Consider the following 25,404-nt stretch of genomic DNA (forward strand, 5'->3'; position numbering starts at 1 on the left):
GAAATCTATAGTAAAAGGTAAATTCAAGACTAACCAAGGATGTTCAGGATGGGGTTTACGTCTACTAACTATGTCTAAGTAATGGTTGTGGAGCGGAACCAATGACGGCGTCGAGTAGAAGGTGAGAAGAGAAGAGATGCGCGAGGGAGTACAGCGTGAATCTGTGTTTTGTGCGAGTTCCCACAAGCACTAGAAAAAGTACTAGAAACGTGAGTGAAGGAGTGATCTTTTTATTCATCTAATAGCCCATGCACATTTATTTAATATTACACTGTCAAGGCGACACAGCAGACAATTACAGCCACGCTCTTTGGTTCTGTCCACCTGTTCAGAGATTTTCTTGCAGGATTTCTGAAGACTTATCAAAGTGCTTGAAATGTTCCGTTCCTATGGAGCTAATATTATGACAAAACTATTTGAATGTGAATTGTGTAAATTTGAATTATCAAAACTGAATTTGAAATTATTTTACTTGAATATTAGAGCTAATATTATGACAAAACTATTTGAATGTGAATTGTGTAAATTTGAATTATTAAAATTGAATTTGAAATTATTTTACTTGAATATTAGAGCTAATATTATGACAAAACTTTGAATGTGAAATGTGTAAATTTGAATTATTAAAATTGAATTTGAAATTATTTTACTTGAATATTAGAGCTAATATTATGACAAAACTATTTGAATGTGAATTGTGTAAATCTGAATGATCAAAATTCAATTCTCTAAATTCAATTTTCTAAATTCAGTTTTCTAAAATTCAAACCCAGAAATTCAGATCGTACAGAAAGTAGGTCAGAGGTCATTCACAGGGAGGCGTAGATGATTTTGGTCAATTTGGTCAATTACAGAGCTGCTCAGGAGGTGACCATTCTTCTGCGTGATCATGAATCGCCCAGAGGTAAGTGATTTTTAAGCATTTATGGTTTATATTTATATATTGTGTTAGCGTTCCCAGCATGTGAAACATTATCTGAGCGGTCTCTGGTGTTTGTATATTTGATAAAAGGGATTAGCATACCACCGTGTCTATATAGAACGCGAACACGCCGCAACAACTTTAAGTGACAAAGCGGCCGTTGTAAAGAGCTTAGAAATAGAACAGGGAATTCGTTTGCTGTTGGGAATTTCGCATTCAGTGTAGACATTATCCCTGATTTTAATCATCAGGTTCTACTGTCTTCTGTCATGACGCGTCACACCGCTCGTGTCCTGTGTTAATACAATAACTCCATTAGTGCTTCATTTATTTCCTTGATTGGAATCCACATCAGATCCAACTTGGATATAAGGTCACTCGATGATGATTGTAAGCTGTGTTTTGAGTTGAAGACTTTAACATTGTGAATAATCATTTAGATATATGTGTAGCTTGCAGGCACGATTAAAGTAGCTATATCGTTCATTTTCGCTTATATCATACAAATAAAACAAATATATAAATGTTATTAGTAGAGATGCACCGATCGAGCCAAGGAATTGGCCAATATTCCTCATGATCAGACTATATTATTTAGGTAAACAACATTTTAGACGTTTCCCGAATATCAACACTACTGCAACGAGGCAAGTGACTGTCTTTATGAACGGGTTACTGAATCATTGGCTTATTTAATGATTCAGTAACCAATTCAATTTATGTCCTACTAACGATATTGTTTTTAGATACACATCATTAGTTTGTAGCTATATATAAAAATAAATATAAAAATATATATATTTTGCTTAAACTGTTTTTACAGGACAGCGATCAGCCAGGCACTTGTTGTCTTTGCTGACCTCAAGCAGTGCAGCTGGTCCCAGTCACGATAATGGCAGGTTTTTTGTGTATTTTTATTTATTATTGTGGAAAGGATAGATAGTAAGGATAGTGTGGTAAAGGAAATCCCCGTTATGTATATGTATTTGTGCATACATAGTTTTATTAAAATACTTTCATTAAATTCATTTCATAATTCAGCCTCCATAGGCAGCACAATGTTCAGCAGAGAGCCACCATTCAAACTGAGATGACCAGGTTTTGCAACCACATTTTTTTTTATATTGACATAAGCCATCATGATATTATTTGATGGTTATTATTTTGGTTTGTAATTGAAATTTGTTTTGCCAACAGATCATTTCCCGGGTTTTTCAGCAAAGGACGGGGTAAAAGGCGAATGCTGTCAATGCCCCCTAGCAAACCTGCAAAAATATTGCCTGTTAACTTTTATCTGCTTCCTCACCAATATGAGCGAACACCTGAGGAGAGTGAGCAACTGGTACATATGCAAGCTGGGTTGGGTGAAAGACAATGCAAATGGTTGAAAATGCAACTTATGATGAAGTAAGTATGTGTGACGTCTCTCCTGTATCTTTTAAAATGATCTTTTTCTAATGTAACAGAGGTTAATTCATTAGTAACTCTGTATGTGGAACATGGGTGCTAAGGTGCTCTTAAGCACATTGCTATAATGTAACACTATAAGCTTTTTGTACCAGTGTTGCACTGGTAACTGTTAGGCATTTAATTTTTACATGGTTTGCTATACTGACAGTGTTATTTACATTGTAAGGTATGTGCCCAACTGAAGGAGCTGTTCCCAAAATTTCAGGATGTAAAGGGGGGTTGGCTTGTCTATAAGTCTTCAGGTAATCATCAGGAACATAGTGATACATTGCAATGAAAATAAATAAATAAGTAAAATCAAATACATTTCTGAATTTTTACATTATCAGTAATAACATATTTCATATTTTATGTAATTAAATACCTTTGTGTCAAGCTTAAAACATGAATCCTGGCATAACAAAATAAAAGGAATGAAATCCAATAATACATTGTGTTTTTCTGTATTTTGTGTAATTTTTCTTAAGGTGGATGGGGCTCCCGGAAGCTTACACTTATCCCACCCGATGAGAGTGGGTACAGTGCCAAACATTTGAAAGCAGCAACCCAGGGTTTCAAAGGAGTTCTTTACGTAACTCCACTCATTCTTTGCATATGTATAATTTTAAAACCACATTAAAAAACTAATAAATGCTTGAAACAACATGAAAGAAAATAATTTACATTATATTGTTTTTATATTGTTCCCTCTAGGAAACTTGCCCCATTTGTCAAAAGAAAATGCCTTTTGATGTGATAGAGATTCATGCAAGTTTTTGCACAGGTGACAGGTAAGGAAAATCGCACAACATATTTTCAGTAAATCTTATTACATTTTTTTTATTGTTGTTTTTTGTACTTTCTTTGTGCTTTTAAGATTGCCACAGGTCTTCTTCACTTCTTCACTATACAATTGTGAATATTGTGTTTTATGTTCAAATTATGAATGTTCAATTCATTTAGAACTCTTGCAATTATCTATTCAAAAAGGAATTTTGTTCCGTTATTGCACGTTAATTAAGTTTGTATATTACAGTGTAAGCATGCAACCTCTGGAGTTTAATGTGTCTATGGAAGAACCATCCACATCTGGAGTTTCTGTGTCTGTGACACATACGGGTGATCATTTAAATGCAGATGATGCCACAAGCATTTTTACATTTTTTTTTGGAACTGATAAGCATAATACATTTCTGAGATGTAAAACTGAAATAGAATACACAATTAGCTTCAGCTGAACTGTTAACATGTTGCTTCTTTGTTTTTTTTGTTGTTTTGTTTTCTTTGCAGATTGGAAAACTGAACCAGATAAAAATAAAGCAGCATCCTTATACACAAAGGAAATAATTCTCCAACATGAGATGAGAAAGCCCCTCTTGATGACCATGGATTTGAGGATGGACAAGGAAGATCAAGACAGAGAACTTGCTGTAAATTGCGGTTATATTCAGGAGTTATGTGAAATCTAATACAGACACCATGTCTACAAATGAAGTTACAGTCCCACAGTTTGTCCTGCATTGTTTGGACTTGTTGTTCAATAATTTTGATGCAGTTCATCTATGCACACGTTCATGTAGTATTGCAGTTTTATTTTTGAGACTTTGGAAACTTCCATGCAATAATGTTACAGTTTTTCTATCAAATACATTTAAATTCAGTTCCAGAACTCCATGTGTCTACTCAATGTGTCATTACTCAAGTGACTGGCAAAACTGCACTGCAGCCATGTAAATGTCTATCCCATGGGATTGTGATGGTGATCTTGGATCCACTGTGTCCTTTAGTGCTGCAAGCTGCTCTGCTGTAAGTGGACATTCCACAATAGGAACATTAACACCAACACTTTCACCAGGAGGCAATCAATGAACAGCAATGTTCAGTTCCTGTGTAAACAAAGAACAACATATTTCACATTTACAGCATTTATCAGAGGCCCTTATCTGTATAAATCGTGTATAATCTCAGCTGTAATAGTGTTTAAACACCAGTTAAGGAACATTTAATTTTCACAACCCCTGTAATAATGTAAACATGGCTTTAAATTAGCATTAACAAAATACCTCTTCATCTTGGGGATCATCAACTGGATAATGAATTTGACCCAATTCCCAGAGCTGGTTTGGAGACATGTTGTGTTCTGTTCTCGAACCATCTCGGAAAATGCTCAGATCATCTTGTAGCCGTGGTAGAAATGTGTAGTGGCAACAGAAGAGATGTGTTTGGTCTGCAGTATGAAGGTAGCTGGCTTCCTCAAGATAGTGTAGTACATCATAGTAGACGCTGGTCACTGCAGTCCACACATCTCTCCAAAGTCGCTCTATTCTACAACATAAGGCATTACGAGAAAAGTCCTAAGCAATCAGTTCGTTCAAACAAGCATTTGGAGAATAAAGCACAAGGTGACATGTCCTCTACATAATACTTTCTTTGTGCTGATTGCTTAGATTTAATTTACAAATGTTTTTGTAAGTTACTAATTATAACCATTTAATTGTACAGAAAGAGAGCAAATAATTCAAATAATAGTTCAACCACTCTCAAAAACTCATATTATAATCACTGAAGTGGTTTACACTGTGCAATTTACTGTGCACTTGCACTGTATGCACACATCTGTAATTTGTTGTTTATGAGACAACTCGCTAGAGAGCAGCGAGCATGCAACAGCAAAAGTTTCAGTCATGACTCATCTAAATGCCTGATTGATCATTGCATTCATAAAAAAAGAATTGTGTGTGATTGTTTATAATGCGTAACACTGTAAAACGCGTCTGTTGCGCAGCACCAGCCAGTGAAGGCAGATTAAAATCTATAGGTCTATACCTGACAGAACAAATAGACTCAGGGACAGTTTTTTTCCCCAAAGCTGTTTCCATACTGAAAACTGTCATATTTGTATAATATTGCATTTATATTATACCCTTGTGCTATCTATACTACCTCTACCATACTGTATGCTGCTCGCCACTTTGGACCAAAGTATGTTTAATCTGATTTATTTGTCTGTATGTGTAATGTAGTTATAGTTTTTAGTACATCACTTATACATTGCGCTCATTGTACTGTGTATAATGGCAATAAAGGCTTTCTATTCTATTCTATTGTATTCTATTCTGTTTTAGTTAATCCGTACCTGGAGTTATTACGTTTACACCTTGTCTAGACTGGACACGAGCGGTGTGACGCGTCATGACAAAAGACAGTAGAACCTGATGATTAAAATCAGGGATAATGTCTACACTGAATGCGAAATTCCCAACAGCAAACGAATTCCCTGTTCTATTTCTAAGCTCTTTACAACGGCCGCTTTGTCACTTAAAGTTGTTGCGGCGTGTTCGCGTTCTATATAGACACGGTGGTATGCTAATCCCTTTTATCAAATATACAAACACCAGAGACCGCTCAGATAATGTTTCACATGCTGGGAACGCTAACACAATATATAAATATAAACCATAAATGCTTAAAAATCACTTACCTCTGGGCGATTCATGATCACGCAGAAGAATGGTCACCTCCTGAGCAGCTCTGTAATTGACCAAAATGCTTCGCTCGACTTTTCGGAGATCATCTACGCCTCCCTGTGAATGACCTCTGACCTACTTTCTGTACGATCTGAATTTCTGGGTTTGAATTTTAGAAAACTGAATTTAAAAAATTGAATTTTAGAAAATTGAATTTAGAGAATTGAATTTTGATAATTCAGATTTACATAATTCACATTCAAATAGTTTTGTCATAATATTAGCTCTAATATTCAAGTAAAATAATTTCAAATTCAATTTTAATAATTCAAATTTACACAATTCACATTCAAATAGTTTTGTCATAATATTAGCTCTAATATTCAAGTAAAATAATTTCAAATTCAGTTTTGATAATTCAAATTTACACAATTCACATTCAAATAGTTTTGTCATAATATTAGCTCCATACGTTCCTGCCTGCACTTCAGTCCACTTTTTGTGCATCACCGTGGAAATTAATACATTTTAAATAACGAAGAATTCATTGCAAAAGAAGATAACTAAAGAACACAGACTGATAATAAAAAAAAAAAACGCATTAAAGAACTTAATTCTCTCCAGTGGTGAACCTTTAAATAAAAGCTTCTTCAAGAAGCTTTCTTGACAAGTGGAAGAAGCAAACGTCTCACATGAAACTATTTAAGGATAACATCTAGTTCCATTATTACATCTTTTTAATGGCATACATTAAATTAGATTATTGTGAAGCTTTGAAAAAAAAAGGGTCTACAAAGAGGCTTGAGGGGTTGCGTAAAGCATTGGATTTGCCACCTTCAATAGCGCTGATTTCAGCAATGATCTACAGTCATTGTTCATACGGCAAGCATTTGTTGAAAAAGTACCATCAGAATGCTCTGAGCCCAACAGCAATTACGTATGGTCGTAAGAGAGAGCAACATTTTATGAGACGCGATGTGGATATAAAGCCAGTAATGCAAATGGTGAAAGAGATCCAGGGAGAATATGATCTAACGTTCAGACATGATGAAATCTACTTAATGCACTTGGCGGCTGATTCACTCAATATGGACTGCTTTGTTCAGCTGCTGGGGACCGTAGGTATGCCGTACATGATTCCTCTGGATTTAGTCCTGGAACAGATGTACCATAAATTTAAGGGTGATTTAAACAGCGACACATCAAAAAGAAAAGAATTTTTTAAGTGTGATGGAGAGCTGGAATATGTCTGCTTGGACGCCTTACTACGGTTTGTACCTCAGACGTACTTACCACTCATTAAAGAGATAGATGAACATGAGGACATCTGGAAACATGTACTCGGCGTGGAGAGGTTCCTGTACATCACTGGGAAGAGTCCGGGGCCACTGCATCTCCTCAGCATGCAGGTACTCCTTCAGAACCTCCCCCCCGAGAGATTTCCAGGGAGCCTGCAGGAACTACCACACCATGCATACCACTACCATCCCGTACTCCTCAATACAATTAAAACCAAACTGTTTCCTGTTGGCGGTCCAGTAGTGAATATCGAGGAAACTGAAAACAACGAGATACAACAGTGAGCACATGGTTGACATAAACCTCTTTTATAAGGGTGTTAGTAGCCTAGTGGGTAACACACTCGCATATGAACCAGAAGACCCGTGTTCGAATCCCACTTACTACCATTGTGTCCCTGAGCAAGACACTTTACCCTAAGTTGCTCCAGGGGGACTGTCCCTGTAACTACTAATTGTAAAATGTTTATACCCATTCCTAATTTTAACTCCAGTGTGACTCCAATATGGGTTTCACACATTTTTAAAACAGAATTTCCATGACTTTTCCATGTGAAAAAAGTGAAGATTATTTGGCTGTGCATAATTTACGACTTCAGCTGAGCTGCCAGATCTCTGAAAACTGTGAGTCATTGTAAACACATCTGAAATCTAACATTGTGTGATGCCCAGGGCCATCAAAGCCGGTGCCCATGCACCTGATTTATAGAGCTATCCCAGCTGAAAGCAATTGAGCTTAATGGATCGGGACTCCATAAAACCTGTGAAGCAGCATTCAGACATCACTGCTGCATTAATGTGGACATTTACTTTAGCTTTGTGTGTCATTTTATGTTCCTGGCCTTGTGCCTCACGCCTCCGGGTTTGTTTTGGCCCTAGTGGCCTTCTCTTGTATTATTAATAAAGCCCTTTTGTTCAGTATGTCTTGTCTCTGCGCTTCCTTCCCCTGTCAGCCTTCATTCGTGACACATTTGGTTATAATGATTCAACTTAAATCAATCGAGTGCGGGAGCAAATTGAGGGGCAGTGGTGGCCTAGCGGTTAAGAAAGTGGCCCTGTAATCAGCAGGTTGCCAGTTCGAATAGCGATCTGCCAAGGTGCCACTGACATGCAACTGAGCAAAGCACCGTTTGCATTCTTAATTCCATACCTCATTGAGAACAAACAGAAACAGTGGCAGACGGAGGCATTTTACAACTGGTACAGAAATATGTGGCTATAGTGGTATATTTGTGCAGTAGTGACCCAGTACCCTAACTAGGACAGACTAACTGAGGTGAAAATCTATCCTCATTGGCAGATTTTCCAAGGCAGCCGGTTCATTGCGCTTCCTGGGCAACCAACATCTGCACAGACAGGCGACATAGTGCTCCGCGAGGTGGTAAAAAAACCTGGACCCAGATGGGGGTCTGATCGCGGCCTCCAGTTCGTTGCCAGATTCTGGCGTCATTCCTGGGTTAATTTCTGGGGACAGTTGGGGTGTCGGTCAGCCAGTCATCTGGCTACCATCCCCAAACCAATGGCCAGACTGGATCAATAAGGAGATGGAGACCTACCCGAGGTGCTACTGTTCGACCCAGCACACCTCCTGGTCCCAACACCTCCGTTGAAAGCGTCCACCTTCCATCAGCTCACTTTGTTCCCCTTTGTCCACCACAGACGGACCAGTGCCCTCCATCAACAGCTGCCTCCGTGCGCACAATAAAATCTATACACAGGTGCATCAAGCCCTTGATCACACCACAGATCACATGAAGAAGCAGGCAGACAGCCCGCGCCGATCCGCCCACCTCTTACACCCAGGGGACAAGATTTGGGGGTCCACCAGAAATCTCCCCATGCCCCGTGTTACGTTCTGGTCTAGGTCAGGAAAGTGAACAATTAGAAAGAGGGAGGAAAAGCCACAAACGCTTTAGCGAGGTCATTTTTAATAAATTGAAACAGTACAAATTAAACCTTGAAACAAAACTTCTGGCAGGCCACGAAAAAGCACCAGGTAGATTACTGCATCTGTCTGGTGTATTTCCCCCTTTCTCCCTTTCCTCCTTTCCCTCTCCTCTCTCCTCCTGTCGCAGCAGACGCACGCCATCTTTAACGGCCTCACTCCGAGCGCAAATCAGAGTCAGGTACGGGAGGAGTTCCATAAATTACAGGCTCCTCCTACAAAAAGGAAAAACACAAACAGGACAGAGAACACAGACAGCACTTGACCACGGGACGTAACATCCCCACCACCAAGAATCAACATCCCTTGTTGATTAACACTACTCCCACATTCTAAAGGCCTGTGACATGGTGTCCGCTAAAACATTATCCCCTCCCCTGGAGGAAACTGGATGATCAACACCATACTCATCCTCCTGTAGAAGCAAAGCTCTTGCTTCAACAGCACTGGCATCCACGTCTAACTGAAAGGGGCGCTGGAAATCTGGGGCAGTGAGAACTGAAGAACAATTCTCGTTTCCAAGTGGGGACAGGAAAATTCATGACAGCCTGAACATTGGCCTCCACAGGCCGAACTTGACAATGACCTACTTCTTATTAGGTCACAGTCGCTTTCCCAAATTCACTTTTTGCGAGGTTGAAGGATAGTGACGCTTGTTGAAGGCGCTTAAAAATAGTCTCCAGTGTCTCTAGGTGCTGGGTCCATGTGGCTGAGTAGATTATAATATCGTCTAGATAAGCTTCACGGCGAGAGACTCCAGCAAGCACTTTACATATTAGGCGCTGGAAGGTAGCAGGCGCATTGCGTAACCCAAATGGCATCACTGAGCACTGCAGAAACTTATCAGGTGTAACAAAGGCAGAGATCTCAGCAGCACGAGGAGTCAACAGAACCTGCCAATAACTACGCAACAGATCTAATTTCGTGACAACTCTGGCAGCACCAACCTTGTCTACACAGTCTTCTATCCGAGGTAATGGAAAAGAGTCCAGTTTTGTGATCGCATTAACCTTTCTGTAGTCAGTACAGAACCGAAAGGTCCCGTCCAGCTTAGGGACCAGTAGGCATGGGCTACTCCATGCACTGCAACTCGGCACAGCCAGCTTGTTCTCCAACAATTAGGTCACTTCAGACTGCATCACCGTTCGCTTAGTTGGATTCAGCCGATAAGGGTGCTGCCTGATGGGAGAATGACGTCAACATCATGTTGCATGACAGACGTACCTACAGGGATGTCAGAAAACAAAGCATCATGTGACTGAATTAACCTAATAACTTGTCTGGGGTCTGCTGCAGGCAAATGAGATAGATAAGCTTCTTAATCCTTCAGAACTTCACTATTTTGCAGCTGGGGTGAAGCTACAGGGACATCACGCAAATATAGTCCATCCTCAGCCGGTGAATAAGCAACAGGGACAGAAACTGATCCTGCAGAGATAACAGGTTTTCCCTGTTTCTCAGCGTATTCTTGTACCACCAAGTTCTCTTGCTCAACATAGCTTTTCAGCATGTTGATATGGCACACTTGAGTTTTCCATAACATAATTGGTCTTATTCAACTTTAAATTCACCACATATGGACCCACAAACTTGGCCTGCAAAGCAGATACCACAATAGGCAGTAAAACTAAAACCCGGTCACCAGGCTCAAAAGATCGGGAGACTGTTCTTTTATCATAACAAGTCTTCATGTTCCTCTGGGCTGAAGACAACAAGGCTAGCGCAGCTGAACATGCCTTATGAAGGCGTTCCCAAAACACACTGATATAATCTAAAACATTAATGCTGGGAGCAGGCTGCTCTGACACCCATGTCTCCCGTAAAAGTTTAAGGGGACCACGCACAGTGTGACCAAACACTAAATCAGCAGGACTAAATCCCAGGGATTCTTGGACATTCTGAAATTACTATGTATTGTGCCTGTTCTATGTCCAGCAAAGGCTAATCTAGGTGGGTAGGTTTTTGTGAACAGCGATCATGGAACAAGCCCCCTACCATTCATTAGCTCAATCAAACAGCACATATTCTTTAAAAGCATCAGTATAAGCTCATCTTTGACAACATGGTGGGAGTTTCTAAAGATGACTGGGTTATCATTAATCCCATGCAAACGTACACCCATCTGGAACAACATGGACATACTACAAAACAATAAAATAATATGATTAACTTCTCAAATTGGAGCTGTAAAGGTTAATAAATACCTAACTCATATTTGAAGGAAAATACTTTATTTCCTTAAATATATCTGTTAAACAACATGGTATTAACAAGATAAGATTCTTAGAATATCAGTAAATTTAATCTATAATAAAAATGTGAATTCAAGCCTAACCAAGGATGTTCAGGATGGGGTTTACGTCTTACTAACTACGTCTAAGTTATGGTTGTTGAGCAGAACCAATGATGGAGAGAAGAGGTGCGCGAGGGAGTACAGTGAAAATCTGTTGCTGTTTTGTGCGAGCACTGGAAAAAGTACTGATCTTTTTATTCATCTAATAGCCCATGCACATTTATTTAATATTACACTGTCAAGGCGACCCAGCAGACAATTACAGCCACGCTCTTTGGTTCTGTCCACCTGTTCAGAGATTTTCTTGCAGGATTTTTGAAGACTTATCAAAGTGCTTGAAATGTTCCGTTCCTGCCTGCACTTCTGTCCACTTTTTGTACATCACCGTGGAAATTAATACACTTTAAATAACAAAGAATTAATTGCAAAAGAAGATAACTAAAGAACACAGACTGAAAAATGCATTAAAGAACTTAATTCTCTCCAGTGGTGAACCTTTTTAAATAAAAGCTTCTTCAAGAAGCTTTCTTGACAAGTGGAAGAAGCAAACGTCTCACATGAATCTATTTAAGGATAACATCTAACAAGTTCCATTATTACATCTTTTTAATGGCATACATTAAATTAGAGTATTGTGAAGCTTTGAAAAACAAAGAGTCTACAAAGAGGCTTGAGGGGTTGCGTAAAGCATTGGATTTGCCACCTTCAATAGCGCTGATTTCAGCAATGATCTACAGTCATTGTTCATACGGCAAGTATTTGTTGAAAAAGTACCATCAGAATGCTCTGAGCCCAACAGCAATTATGTATGGTCGTAGGAGAGAGCAAAATATTATGATACCCGATGTGGATATAAAGCCAGTAATGCAAATGGTGACAGAGATCCAGGGAGAATATGATCTAACGTTCAGACATGATGAAATCTACTTAATGCACTTGGCGGCTGATTCACTCAATATGGACTGCTTTGTTCAGCTGCTGGGGACCGTAGGTATGCCGTACATGATTCCTCTGGATTTAGTCCTGGAACAGATGTACCATAAATATAAGGGTGATTTAAACGGCGACACACCAAACAGAATGGAATTTTATAAGTGTGATGGAGAGCTGGAATATGTCTGCTTGGACGCCTTACTACGGTTTGTACCTCAGACGTACTTACCACTCATTAAAGATATAGATGATCATGAAGACATCTGGAAACATGTACTCGGCGTGGAGAGGTTCCTGTACATCACTGGGAAGAGTACAGGGCCACTGCATCTCCTCAGCATGCAGGTACTCCTTCAGAACCTCCCCCCCGAGAGATTTCCAGGGAGCCTGGAGGAACTACCACACCATGCATACCACTACCATCCCGTACTCCTCAATACAATTAAAACCAAACTGTTTCCTGTTGGTGGTTTAGTAGTGAATATCGAGGAAACTAAAAACAACGAGGAACAACAGTGAGCACATGGTTGAAATAAACCTCTATTATACCCATTCCTAATTTTAACTCCAGTGTGACTTATGAGGGTTTTAATGTGAAAGTTAAATGTTTCTCATCCAGAGCCATGAAAAACAGATTCGTAAATCTTTGGGTCTGACAGTCTTATCTCTGAAGGAATGTGTGAGATCATGTTCTGAGTTGGTACCATGAACACAAAGATTAAACATCAGTGCTTCACTGACTATATATATACACGTCACTGTGTTCAGACTTTTGGGGATTCTTTTAGCGAGTCTTATGTAAATACAGCCTGACTAAATTCATTTAACTGTTTCTCATTGTGGCTCCTCAGACGCTCGGTGACGGAAATAATTTCCACGACAGACTCCAATCTTTCCAACCCATAGGGGTTTCACACATTTTTATAACAGAATTTCCATGACTTTTCCATGTGAAAAAAGTGAAGATTATTTGGCAAATTTATGACTTCAGCTGAGCTGCCAGATCTTTGAATACTGTGCATCATTGTAAACACATCTGAAATATAACTGTTGGAAAATATATAAAAGTTATCATGCAATTACCTTTTATTTCCTTTTTGACATTTATATCTCACATGTAATAAACTGTATTATTCTTTTTAATATGCGCACTATATTTAATCATTAGTCTCTTGGATGAGAAACTGGTGGGCTAAAGGTTGTTTGCAGAACAGAATGACCGCAACTTGATAAGAGGAGGCCTGCAGCCGCAGCGAAGCAAGAAAACAAGAAGACCTTGCGATGGAGCGTCTACCAAGAGACAACCCTACATGCAAATTATAAGCTTATATGGTGTGATCCTGTGATGAATGTACCGCCCTTTATTATATAAAAAGAGAGGAAGCGGAAGAGACGGCAGAGCTTTTGGAGGCATGGTCGTCTCTGATCGCTCTCCTTGCAAGTAAAAAGAGAGCTCAACTGCTTCGTGTCATATCTCTCTATTTTATAAGTGTTGGATAAGACGGATAACTCTAACATTTTATTGGTCCTTCGAGCCGGATTCCAAGACACCAAAGGATTCCAGCGGACGGGACGGATACCAGGAAATCCTTGGCCAAGGCTGACTCCTTAGGAGGGGTCAGAGACAGACCCCTTTGGGGACAGGGAGGCCGACCCGTCGGTTGGGATCTGGAGGTTGACGGAATCTTACGAGTGAGAGAAGGCACGGGAGTAAGTTGACTTCTGTCTAAAAGAAATGGAATGAGTGGTAACAAGAGGTTACAAGAGGTAACAAGAGTAACAAGAGGTTACTTAAAGGAAACAAACCCTGGGTATTCTAGACTCTGGCAGGTAACGAAGGCAGTTAAATTCCGTGGGGGGGGGCGGACCCCTCCCGTAAAGGGTTAAATTCCGCGGGGAGGACGGACTCCTCTGCCAGTGAAAAGGAACGTTCAATAGTAAAATAAGTGATTTAAAACTCATACAGGTGTATGAGAGTGCGTGCGGGTGTGAGTGTGTGGATGAGTGGGGGTGAAAGTCACTAGACGGACACTCCATGCAAAACCTCACAGGGAAGGAAACAGCGACCCCTCATGGACGCAGAGGCAAGGTATTTCCACCCCAAATGATAGAAGTGAAATACACCACGAGAGGAATTTTGATACGCTGTGAACAAGTACCAGTGTTTTAGGATACCCCAGGTACAACACACTGGTCCAAATTTAGGTCAAAATGGGTAAGGGATCCAGTAAACCAGAACCGAAAGAAAATGTAAAGACTGGAAATGTGTAGAGCAGATTAACAAAGCCTACGTTGAGCCGTTAGATAAATGGATAACAAAATACGGGTTTGATGGACAATTGAGAGTAAAAAGCCTAATTGAGTTACAGGGAGTCATAAAACATACATGTAAAAATAAGGAGAAGCAAATGAAGCGAGAAGGGGTTGAAGATTTAATACAGTGGATACAGTATTACAGTGGATAAATAGCAGGAAAGAGAGAAGAGGGGGAGAGAAAGATAAGACAAACTAGAGAGAATGCAGCACGTGAGGAGGAAAGGGAGAGAGAGGATCAGGCAGTTAAAGTGATGGAAGCGGAGAAAACTACTCTGTTTCACCGCAAAGAAGATAATGAAGAAACTGGAAGTAGGGGAAGTCAGAGGGAAGGGGTGCGTAGGGCTGACGAGGAAGGAGTAGGGGAGGAGGGGGCAATGGGGGCCGCTAGTGCAGCCACCAGCGCTTCCCTCTGTGCCTGCAGCTCCTCCCCTGTATCTGGATATGGGATATGGCATATCCACGCCATGCACATAGACAAACTGATAAGAACTAAAAGGAAAAGACAAACCTATAAAAAAAACTGACACCTTTTGGGAAAACACTATGCAGGATACAGACACATTTTACCATGGAGGCGGAGGTAAAGGGAGACAGGGAGGACGCAGGGGAAGAAGAAGAGGGGGTGTCCAAGGACGAGGGTGGAACACACAGGGCCAATGGACAGCAGGCTGCTGGTCCTGTGGGAAGGCTGGGCCTTGTGTGATGCCCGGGGCCATCAAAGCCGGTGCCCATGCACCTGATTTATAGAGCTATCCCAGCTGACACCAATTGGGCTTAATGGATCAGGACTCCTGTGAAGCAGCATTCAGACATCACTGCTGCATTAATGTGGACATTTACTTTAGCTTTGTGTGTCATTTTATGTTTCTGGCCTTGTGCCTCACGCCTCCGGGTTTGTTTTGGCCCTAGTGGCATTTTCTGTTGTATTATTAATAAAGCCCTTTTGTCCATTATGTCCCGTCTCTGCACTTCCTTCCCCCGTCAGCCTTCATTTGTGACACATTTGGCTATAATGATTCAAATCAACTTAAATCAATAGAGTGCGGGAGCTGTGATAATATCGCTACCATCCCCAAACCAACGGCCAGTCTGAGGATCGCATGAAGAAGCAGGCAGACAGTTGCCGCCGATCCGCCCAACTCTCCAACACCCGGAAACTGGGACCTTGTTTCATAGGACCCTTCCGGGTTACACAATGTATTACCCGCACCTCCGGAAGACCTGCAACAATGACAGGTGACTGCGACCCGGAAGCCAAAGAAGACGGGGTCAACAACACACCAATGAAAGAACTGATAATTCATTGACCCTAGCCTTCTTCCGAACCAACTCGCCTTTTTTGATCTGCGACCCTTGCCTGAGTAATTGACCAATTGTGGTGGGAATTTTCCCGTCTGGGGAGCTGCAAATGAAGAAAGTGAAGAAGAACTTATGAAGAATTTAATTTCCCATGCACATGGGGGGACTCGCAAGAAGAACTCCCACCCCTGATTACAGTTCACAAGCTTTTATACTATTCGGGGCATACAAGGTCAAAAGACAAGCTTGCACCACTTTGGACAGTGGCGCCCATCAAGGTCACAGAACTTTCCCCTTTTCACCTTATGTTCAGCTTTTGCGTCAACAAGGTCAGACATAAGATACACAGTTGTCTTCTGATTGCTTCATGACCAAAGGTGGTGGTCAAATAACACGTGAGAAGTTCAGGCCCATATATTTCTTGCCGCTACACAATCTCGCCTGCCCCCTTTTGGTATCAATGCCTGAATGTCCTAAAACCAACCCTTCAGCTGCCTCCACAGTTCTGCACCTCCCCCCTAGTTCCCTAGGTCTCTAGACTCCTCTCCTGAAATCCTTCTCTGCTGCTGTCACTACAGCAAAGACCAGATACTTCCAGGACAAAGTAAGCAACTGTAATGACTCTCGCAAACTATTCTCTACTTTCAACACCTCCTGAATCCCCCCCCCCCCTCCACTTCTCTCTCATCTGAAGACTTTGCTACCTTCTTACCTTCTTCCTGCTGTTACCTCTGAAACCAGGACACTGTCTTCCTTTACTCCCCTCTCTGAATCGGACGTGTCTAAACTTCTCCAGTCTAGTCACCCCACCACCTGCTCCCTGGATCCAATCCCCTCACACCTCCTTCAGTCCATACAGCCCACCATAGTATCTGCTCTGACACACGTCTTAAACTCCTCACTCACAACAGGAACATTTCCCACTGCTTTCAAACAGGCTGTCATTGCTCCCCTGCTCAAAAAACCCACATGAAACCCGTCTCTATTGGATAGCTACCGCCCAGTCTCCAACCATCCTTTTCTTTCAAAAATTCTTGAAAGAGCAGTCCTGGCTCAACTTTCCTCATTTCTCCACGAGCATGATCTTCTCTGCCCTTTTCAAAAATTCGGCCTGTCTCTCAGACATATCGGCATGGATGTCTGAGCGACACCTCCAGCTCAACCTATCCAAAATCGAGATTCTGATCTTTCCGGGCAACAATTCCCCTCAGCAAAATCTTTCAATTCAAATAGGCTCGCTACTGTTAACACCCACAGCATCTGCAAAAAGCCTTGGAGTTTGGATAGATGACAAACTGAGTTTGAACCATCACGTTGCTGCGATCTCCAGATCCTGCAGGTTCACTCTCTACAACATTCGCAAGATTCTGCCTTTTCTCTCGCAACAGGCTACGCAGCTCCTCGTCCAGGCAATGGTCATCTCGAAACTCGACTATTGTAACTCTCTCCTGGCTGGAGCCTCTGCAGTCACCATAAAACCACTCCAGATGATCCAAAATATGGCAGCCCGTCTCATCTTCAATCAGCCAAAATACACCCATGTTACACCTCTTCTTACCTCTCTCCACTGGCTCCCGGTAGCTGCTCGCATTGAGTTCAAATCCTTGATGCTTGCCTACAGGGCTGTAAATGGAACTGCACCCACCTATATCCATACAATACTACCTAGCTACACTCCTGCACGCTCTCTCAGATCAGCAAATGAAAGGAGACTAAAAATTCTTTCTTCACTGGGTCTCCGATTCCAATCATCTCTGTTCTCCGTTGTTGTCCCTGGCTGGTGGAACAACCTGCCCTCCTCCACACGACAAGCCGAGACTATCACCACTTTTAAGAAGCAGGTGAAAACCCTCTTGTTCAAAAAGTATTACAGACAAATCTAACACACACACATGCGTTCACATTGCACCAACAATACAAAAAACAAAAAACATTATAATTTTTCTTCGTCTAGCACCTAACAATCTCTGAGCATGCTCCTCGCTGACAAGTTGAGCCTTATCAGGGCTCTTAGTTTGTAAACTCAATATTCTATAGAAATCGAACGAGAATTGCTGGTGTCTTCCTCTTGTAAGTCGCTTTGGATAAAAGCATCTGCTAAATAAAGTAAAGTAAAGACTCCACAATTTCTTTGCACACATTCAATGCACAGAACATAAAAAAGATCTCACTAAGTAAATCATTTCTGTAAGAGTTGCATACATAGCACGGGTAACATTGCAGTAGAGTTAATTATAGGAAAAATGGTAATTTAGTCATATTCGAAGAACAATATATGATATTATAGGACAATAACGTATGCAATGCTTTAAAAACTATGAACTATGTGAAAACATAAGCATAAAAGAACCCACACAAAATATTTTACCAAGTTTACAAACTGCTGACAATTAGCAAAATATATTAATAATGTACATAAATAACAGAAATACAAATTGTTTGCTAAAGCCAGAGCAAACATTCTCTTGTTTTTTTAACGCTGGCTTAGATCCTCCAAAACAAGCATGAGAGACCCAAACCGTTGCTCACGCTCTTGCACTGCAGCCCGTACTTTGTCGAGTTTAGTTTCCATTGAGCTAAAAGACATTCTGAACTCGGTCGCTAGTGCTTCTCTGTGCTGCTCTAACTACATACTACATTCTACAAAAACAATAATATGATCAACTTCTCAAATTGGAGCTGTAAAGGATAATAAATACCTAACTCATATTTAAAGGAAAATACTTTATCCCCTTTAATGTATCTGTTAAACAACACGGTATTAACAAGAATAGATTCTTAGAATATCAGTAAGAAATCTATAGTAAAAAGTAAATTCAAGGATGTTCAGGATGGGGTTTACGTCTACTAATTATGTCTACCATTACTTATATACTAAGTAATGGTTGTAGTAGAAGGTGAGAAGAGAAGAGGGAGTACAGCGAGAATCTGTTGCTGTTTTGTGCGAGTTCCCACAAGCACTAGAAAAAGTACTGGAAACGTGAGTGAAGGAGTGATCTTTTCTTTCATCCAATAGCCCACGCACATTTATTTAATATTACACTGTCAAGGCGACACAGCAGACAATTAAAGCCACGCTCTTTGGTTCTGTCCATCTGTTCAGAGATTTTCTTGCAGGATTTGTGAAGACTTATCAAAGTGCTTGAAATGTTCCATTCCTGCCTGCACTTCAGTCCACTTTTTGTGCATCACCGCGGAAATTAATACATTTTAAATAACAAAGAATTAATTGCAAAAGAAGATAACTAAAGAACACAGACTAATAATAAAGAAAAACGCATTAAAGAACTTAGTTCTCTCCAGTGGTGAACCTTTAAATAAAAGCTTCTTTAAGAAGCTTTCTTGACAAGTGGAAGAAGCAAACTGTCAGGATTGACGGCAGCTGTGCTCAACACCGGTGGCCAATCCTGACGGCGCATAAATGCCAGATATTTCCGCCCCTTCCAGGTCTCCGGCATTTTCGTGGACTCTCCGCACGAATTTGACCTGTGTATGTTTCATGTGTATTTGGAGTTCTGGCAATAGCCACATGCCTGCGGGCAAGTTTACTTTCTTTATTGTAGTTAAATTGTTTTCGGCCACCATGCCGCTGTTTATTTGTGTTTATTGTTTGTGTAGTAATAAAACCCCCTTCCCAACATGTCAAACCTCTGCGCTTCCTTGAAGGACGCAGCCCGGCGCGGCGAACGCGGACGCCAGGGGAGAGACGCGCCGGCAGTTCTGGTGGAGCGTTTTCTCCCCGTGATGACGTCACCCCCGGGAAACTCCGCGAAACCCAGAAGCGACAACGTCGGCGCGTGAGTGGGCGGAGCGAGGACGTTGGCGTCGACAGCAGCGAGGAAGTGACGTGGGCAGCGAGCGCAGAGGATGCGACCCCCATGATCTTCGCCATGTCGAGCCAACTCTGCGCTCTGCTGGCAAGGCTCCCCGTGGACTGGGACGACACAGACGACGACAAAAGCACGAGAGTGGGAGGACACGGATGATGTGAGCGACAATGACGTGGATTTTCGTTGGGCGGTCCGCCCTGCGCGCGCGTCTGAGATTGTCGCAACATCCGTGAAGACCCACGTGACTTCCGAGGGTATGAGGTCGACACGGACTGCGACAAGGATGGCTCCGCCCATCGTGCCAGTCCAGGATTGTCACGAGGTTCGTGGAAACCCACATCACACCCAGAGGTGCGACAACAGCGAGGAGGAAGACAGCGATGCAGGGGTAAGTTGGTGGAACAGGGCGACAAGAGGTCGCCAGCCAGCAACTGCACTGCCGGGACTGCCTCGCAGGGAAGACGCCCTTCCAGCTCCGGTCGCCGACCCGCCTTCCCTCTGCCCGGACGTTCCCCAGCTGATCGGCAGCGCAGCACCAGCGCCCCCGCATGCTGGAGAAGACGTCCACCACCCCCCACGCCACACACCTACCACCATCTCCACCAACAAGCCCAGCCCCGTGTGGGACAGCCCAAGGGTCCCGGGACCCTGCAGTGGGGCAGCAGACACAGATGAGATCACCACCATCCTCACGTGTCTGATTGGATCAGCATGGGGCTGGGGCGCAGCCCTCTGGCAGCAGGGAGAGACCGACAGAAGGAGTTTTCGGGACTTCCAGGAGAGACTGAGGGCGGAGTTTGATCAGCCTGAGCCAGGGATCGAACTCTGCCCCTCCACCACATCGTGCGCCAGTCAGGATCCGGGGCAAGAAGACCCAGCACTGATGGGAGACGAGAAGGTCGCTCCTCCCGAGATCCTGGCTGTGACCTCTGAGGAGGTCCCGGAGAGCCCAGAGAGGGAGCCAGACGACCCTCTCTTCTGTCTGTCTCTGTCTGTGTGTGTGTGCGTGGTTTATGTGTCTGTATGTCACCCCCACTTCCCCTCTTTGTGTCCACCAGATGGCGACCCAGCAGCAGAGCAGAGTTCCCAAACTGACTGCACCGGTCCAAGGCGAGGTGGATGAGCCCCAAGGTACCCCTAAGTCCAGCCGGGGGGGGTGCTCTCCCAAATAATTTTTTGGGGGGGTGCAGTTCAGGTTGGGGGCTCCTCCTGAGGGGAGGGTAGGTGGGGAAGCGATTGAGCTGGGTCCTCCGGTAGCCGGTGAGGAGGGCGGGCCAGGCATGGGCTTGCGTCCGCCTCCAGAGGGGTGGAGCGCCATAGAGCCCCCGGGTAGGCATGAGGACCCAGCTGGGACAGGCAGGAAGAGGGCCTGCTTGTCTCAACGGACGCAGAAGGGGTTAGCCGGATGGTCTGGCAATGCCCCCCCCTTGGCACCAGGGCCGTGCAGCGAGAGGGGCTGCATAGTCCCAGAAGGCACCAGCCTGGGGTGCCTGGACAATCTCCCTGCGCGGTGCAGGGGGTGACACAAGACGTGTCACAGGGGACGTGTGGAGACATGGCCCACACGTACCCAGATGGATCGGCCCTGATTATTGTGTGCAGGTACGAGAGTCCGCGGCCGCTATGCGGGACCACGCCGGGGAGCCAGGCCGAGGGACCGGGGCCGCCACGCCTGACCACACCGGGGAGCCAACCCGAGGGACCGGGGCCGCCACGCCTGAGGACGTAGCCCTTGGAGGGGGTGCTCTGTCAGGAGTGCTCAACACCGGTGGCCAATCCTGACGGCGCATAAATGCCGGATATTTCCGCCCCTTCCAGGTCTCCGGCATTTTCGTGGACTCTCTGCACGAACTTGACCTGTGTATGTTTCACGTATATTTTGAGTTCTGGCAATCGCCACACGCCTGCGGGCAAGTTTACGTTCTTTATTGTAGTTAAATTGTTTTCGGCCACCATGCCGCTGTTTATTTGTGTTTATTGTTTGTGTAGTAATCAAACTACAATCAATCTGTCAAACCTCTGCGCTTCCTTCCCCCGTAAGTCCGTAGTCGTGACACAAACGTCTCAAATGAAACTATTTAAGGATAACATCTAGTTCCATTATTACATCTTTTTAATGGCATACATAAAATTAGAATATTGTGAAGCTTTGAAAAACAAATAGTCTATAAGGAGGCTTGAGGGGTTGCGTAAAGCATTGGATTTGATGCCTTCAATAGCGCTGATTTCAGCAATGATCTACAGTCATTGTTTATACGGCAAGTATTTGTTGAGAAAGTACCATCAGAATGCTCTGAGCACAACAGCAATTACGTATGGTCGTAGGAGAGAGCAAAATTTTATGATACGCGATGTGGATATAAAGCCAGTAATGCAAATGGTGAAAGAGATCGAGATCCAGGCAGAATGAATTAACCTTCATACATGATGAAATCTACTTAATGCACTTGGCGGCTGATTCACTCAATATGGACTGCTTTGTTCAGCTGCTGGGGAACATGATTCCTCTGGATTTAGTCCTGGAACAGATGTACCATAAATTTATGGGTGATTTAACCCCCAGCACACGAAACAGAAACAAATTTTTTAAGTGTGATGGAGAGCTGGAATATGTCTGCTTGGACGCCATTACTACGGTTTGTACCTCAGACGTACTTCCACTACCACTGATTAATGAGATATATAATGGTCAGGACATCTGGAAACATGTACTCAGCGTGGAGAGGTTCCTGTACATCATTGGGAAAAGTCCGCATCTCCTCAGCATGCAGGTACTCCTTCAGAACCTCCCCCCCGAGAGATTTCCAGGGAGCCTGGAGGAACTACCACACCATGCAGACCACTACCATCCCGCACTCCTCAATACAATTAAAACCAAACTGTTTCCTGTTGGTGGATCACTAGAGAATATCTATGAAACTGAAAACAACGAGGAACAAGAGTGAGCACATGGTTGAAATAAATCTCTTTTATACCCATTCCTAATTTTAACTCCAGTGTGACTCCAATCTTTCCCATAGGGGTTTCACACAAAGCACCGTACTCACACACACTGCTCCCTGGGTGCCTGTCATGGCTGACCACTGTTCACTAGGGCTGATGGGTTAAAAGCAGAATGTTGTGTTGTGCTGCAGTGTTTTACAATGACTATCACTTAACTTCCACTTTTTATTTTCACTTCACTCAAATAAAACTGGTTTGTTAACATGCATAAGTCTGAACATTTTTCTGCATTAATACTGAGAATAATTAATGTTCTTGTGCTCATACGTCAGGCTCACGGGTCCAGCCCAATTTGAATGTGAAAGTATTAATGCAGCCGATGCATTAATTACGGCACATAAATCACACTCTAAACACGCTCTGGACATAGATTTAATTCTCTACACAAACATAACCTATGTAATATCACAAAATAAAAACCATATGTTTATTCCACTAATTATTTATAAAGACCTTACTCTGAGTTTTTTAGTAATTATTTAGACTTTGATTCCAACCTGGGTGTATCTGTGGATAAAGCTTTAACATCCACTGTGACAAATTAGAAGATACTATACGAGATTCTATACTAGATTCAGTCGGAGATAAACAGAATACAATAGGACCTACTCATGAAGGTGGTCACACTCTCTATCTTGTACTGACCTTCGGTTTAAACATACTTAGTCACACAGACATAGTCACTCTTCCACAATCTGAGACAATCTTAGATCATTTCCTTATCGCTTTTAAAATACCATAAACTCCCTATACTATAGCGACAAATGGACAATTATATCAAGTACAGCACAGAGGTTTATTAATACCCTACCATATTTATTGTAGCTGATCAATTCACCCCGCTAAACTCGACCAATGTCACACGAACCGGGATCAGAACGAGAGAGACGTGTAGGAGGAGACGAGAAACCTCGGTGCGGTGGGACGCAAGGAGGCAGGTAAGTACCTCCGCGTTAATCAGCGAACGCGGACGGCGTGAGCCGCAACACCACACTGATGTTGTTGTTCACGTTTTAAGGCACAAGACAGGACAGAACGGGATGACAGGAAGGAGTTCAGGATTCAGGATAACAGACAGGACAGGTACGGTCTTACTTTGGTTGAGGGTTTCGGAGCCGAGTCTAATGACGTGTGTCATTCAATGACTGGCAGCTGCTCTCTAGCCAATTTATAGGAGTCACGTTACCTTGTTTCCGTGTTGCTCCCAGGGACACGGTGTCCACTTCGGGGCCGTCGGGGGTCGGCCCTGGAGGGGGGGGGTACTGTCACATGAGGCGGGTCCAGGATGAAGCGACTCGGAGAGGCAATAATGCGCTCCACTGTGATGTCCAAGGCGAGGTGGGTCCAGGGATGGGAATGGGAAGAGGACGTAGGGGCCCAGCAGCCGGAATGTTGGGAGTCTTGGCCCGAGCACAGACGTCACAGGCATCCACATAGGCCTGTACGTTCCGCCGTACCGAGGGCCACCAGAACGCCTGACGAATAAAGGAGAGGGTCTGTTGGCGTCCTGGATGGCCTGAGAGCATGGAGGAATGGCCCCAATGCAGTACATCGGGCCGGCAGGTATTTGGGACGTACAGGCACCCTGGTGGGGTGTTGGCTGGGCCAGGGTCGGGCACCAGGGCGGCCCGGACCTTAGTCTCCACTGGAGAGGGCCCAGGAAGCGGTGAGGAGGAAGAATGGGTTCAGGTTCGGATGATGGTGAGTCCGGAGCATGTTGTTGTGATAGAGCATCCGCTTTTTGATTTTTGGAACCAGGAAGGTAAGAGAGTTGAAAGTTGAATTGCTTGAAAAATAGCGGCCACCTCGCCTGGCGGGGATTGAGTTGTATGGTAGCTTTGCTTGATATGAGATTTTGATGGTCGGTCCAGACTAGAAACGGGGTGTCACAGCTTTGCAGCCAGTGTCACCACTCCTCAAGGGCCCACCTGACTGCCAGCAGCTCACGGTCCCCCAACCCGTATCGCCGCTGTGCAGGGGTGAACTTACGCGAGAAAAAGCAACACGGGTGCAATTTCCGGTCCGGACCGCATTGAGAGAGGACGGCGCCAGCACCCACCTCTGACACGTCCAATTCTACAACAAACGGAAGGGAAGGATCTGGGTGTTGAAGAATGGGGGCGGTATTGAACTGCAGGCACAAGGATTTAAAAGCTTGAATGGCCTCCGGGGGTAGGTGGAACGGACGTGATGAAGATTTGGTGAGAGCAGTGAGGGGTGCTGCGACTGTATTGTAGCCACAGATGAAGCGACGATAGAATTTAGCAAACCCAAGAAACCGTTGCAGTTGTTTCAGCGTCGTCACAACGCCACTGCTTCCAGCTTATTGGGCTCCATGGCCACACCCTGGGACGAGATGGTAAAACCCAGGGACGTGGTGGAGCGCTGGTGGAAGGCGCATTTCTCCAGCTTACAGTACAGTCGATGGGTGAGCAATCTCTTCAGTAATGCTCTCACGTGTTGGATATGTGATTCCAGGGTGGGCGAGTAGATGAGTACAAAAAATTGATTTTCTCCACATGGGGTTGGAGTGGAGGCCGCAGTTTTCGGGAGTGCCAGCAGGTGGCGATACATCCTGAGCGCGAGCTGTATGAGGGCCTCATACGTTGCTGGCATCTCTCGGCTGACCATCTCCCCACGAATTCGCAG

At 43.5% G+C, this 25,404-nt stretch overlaps 1 long non-coding RNA gene across 1 annotated transcript; it reads right to left on the reverse strand.

Annotated features, from left to right (window-relative positions):
* Positions 1-3,796: 3,796 nt before the first annotated feature.
* On the reverse strand, positions 3,797-5,913 carry LOC114766129 (uncharacterized). The gene is made up of 3 exons (XR_003742747.1): positions 5,853-5,913; positions 4,435-4,696; positions 3,797-4,257 (listed from the first exon to the last, which is right to left on the reverse strand). It is a non-coding gene; the product is annotated as an uncharacterized LOC114766129 (long non-coding RNA).
* Between the last annotated feature and the right edge of the window lie 19,491 nt (positions 5,914-25,404).

This window comes from Denticeps clupeoides, chromosome 16 (genome assembly GCF_900700375.1).
Source record: "Denticeps clupeoides chromosome 16, fDenClu1.1, whole genome shotgun sequence".
NCBI classification, from domain to species: domain Eukaryota; kingdom Metazoa; phylum Chordata; class Actinopteri; order Clupeiformes; family Denticipitidae; genus Denticeps; species Denticeps clupeoides.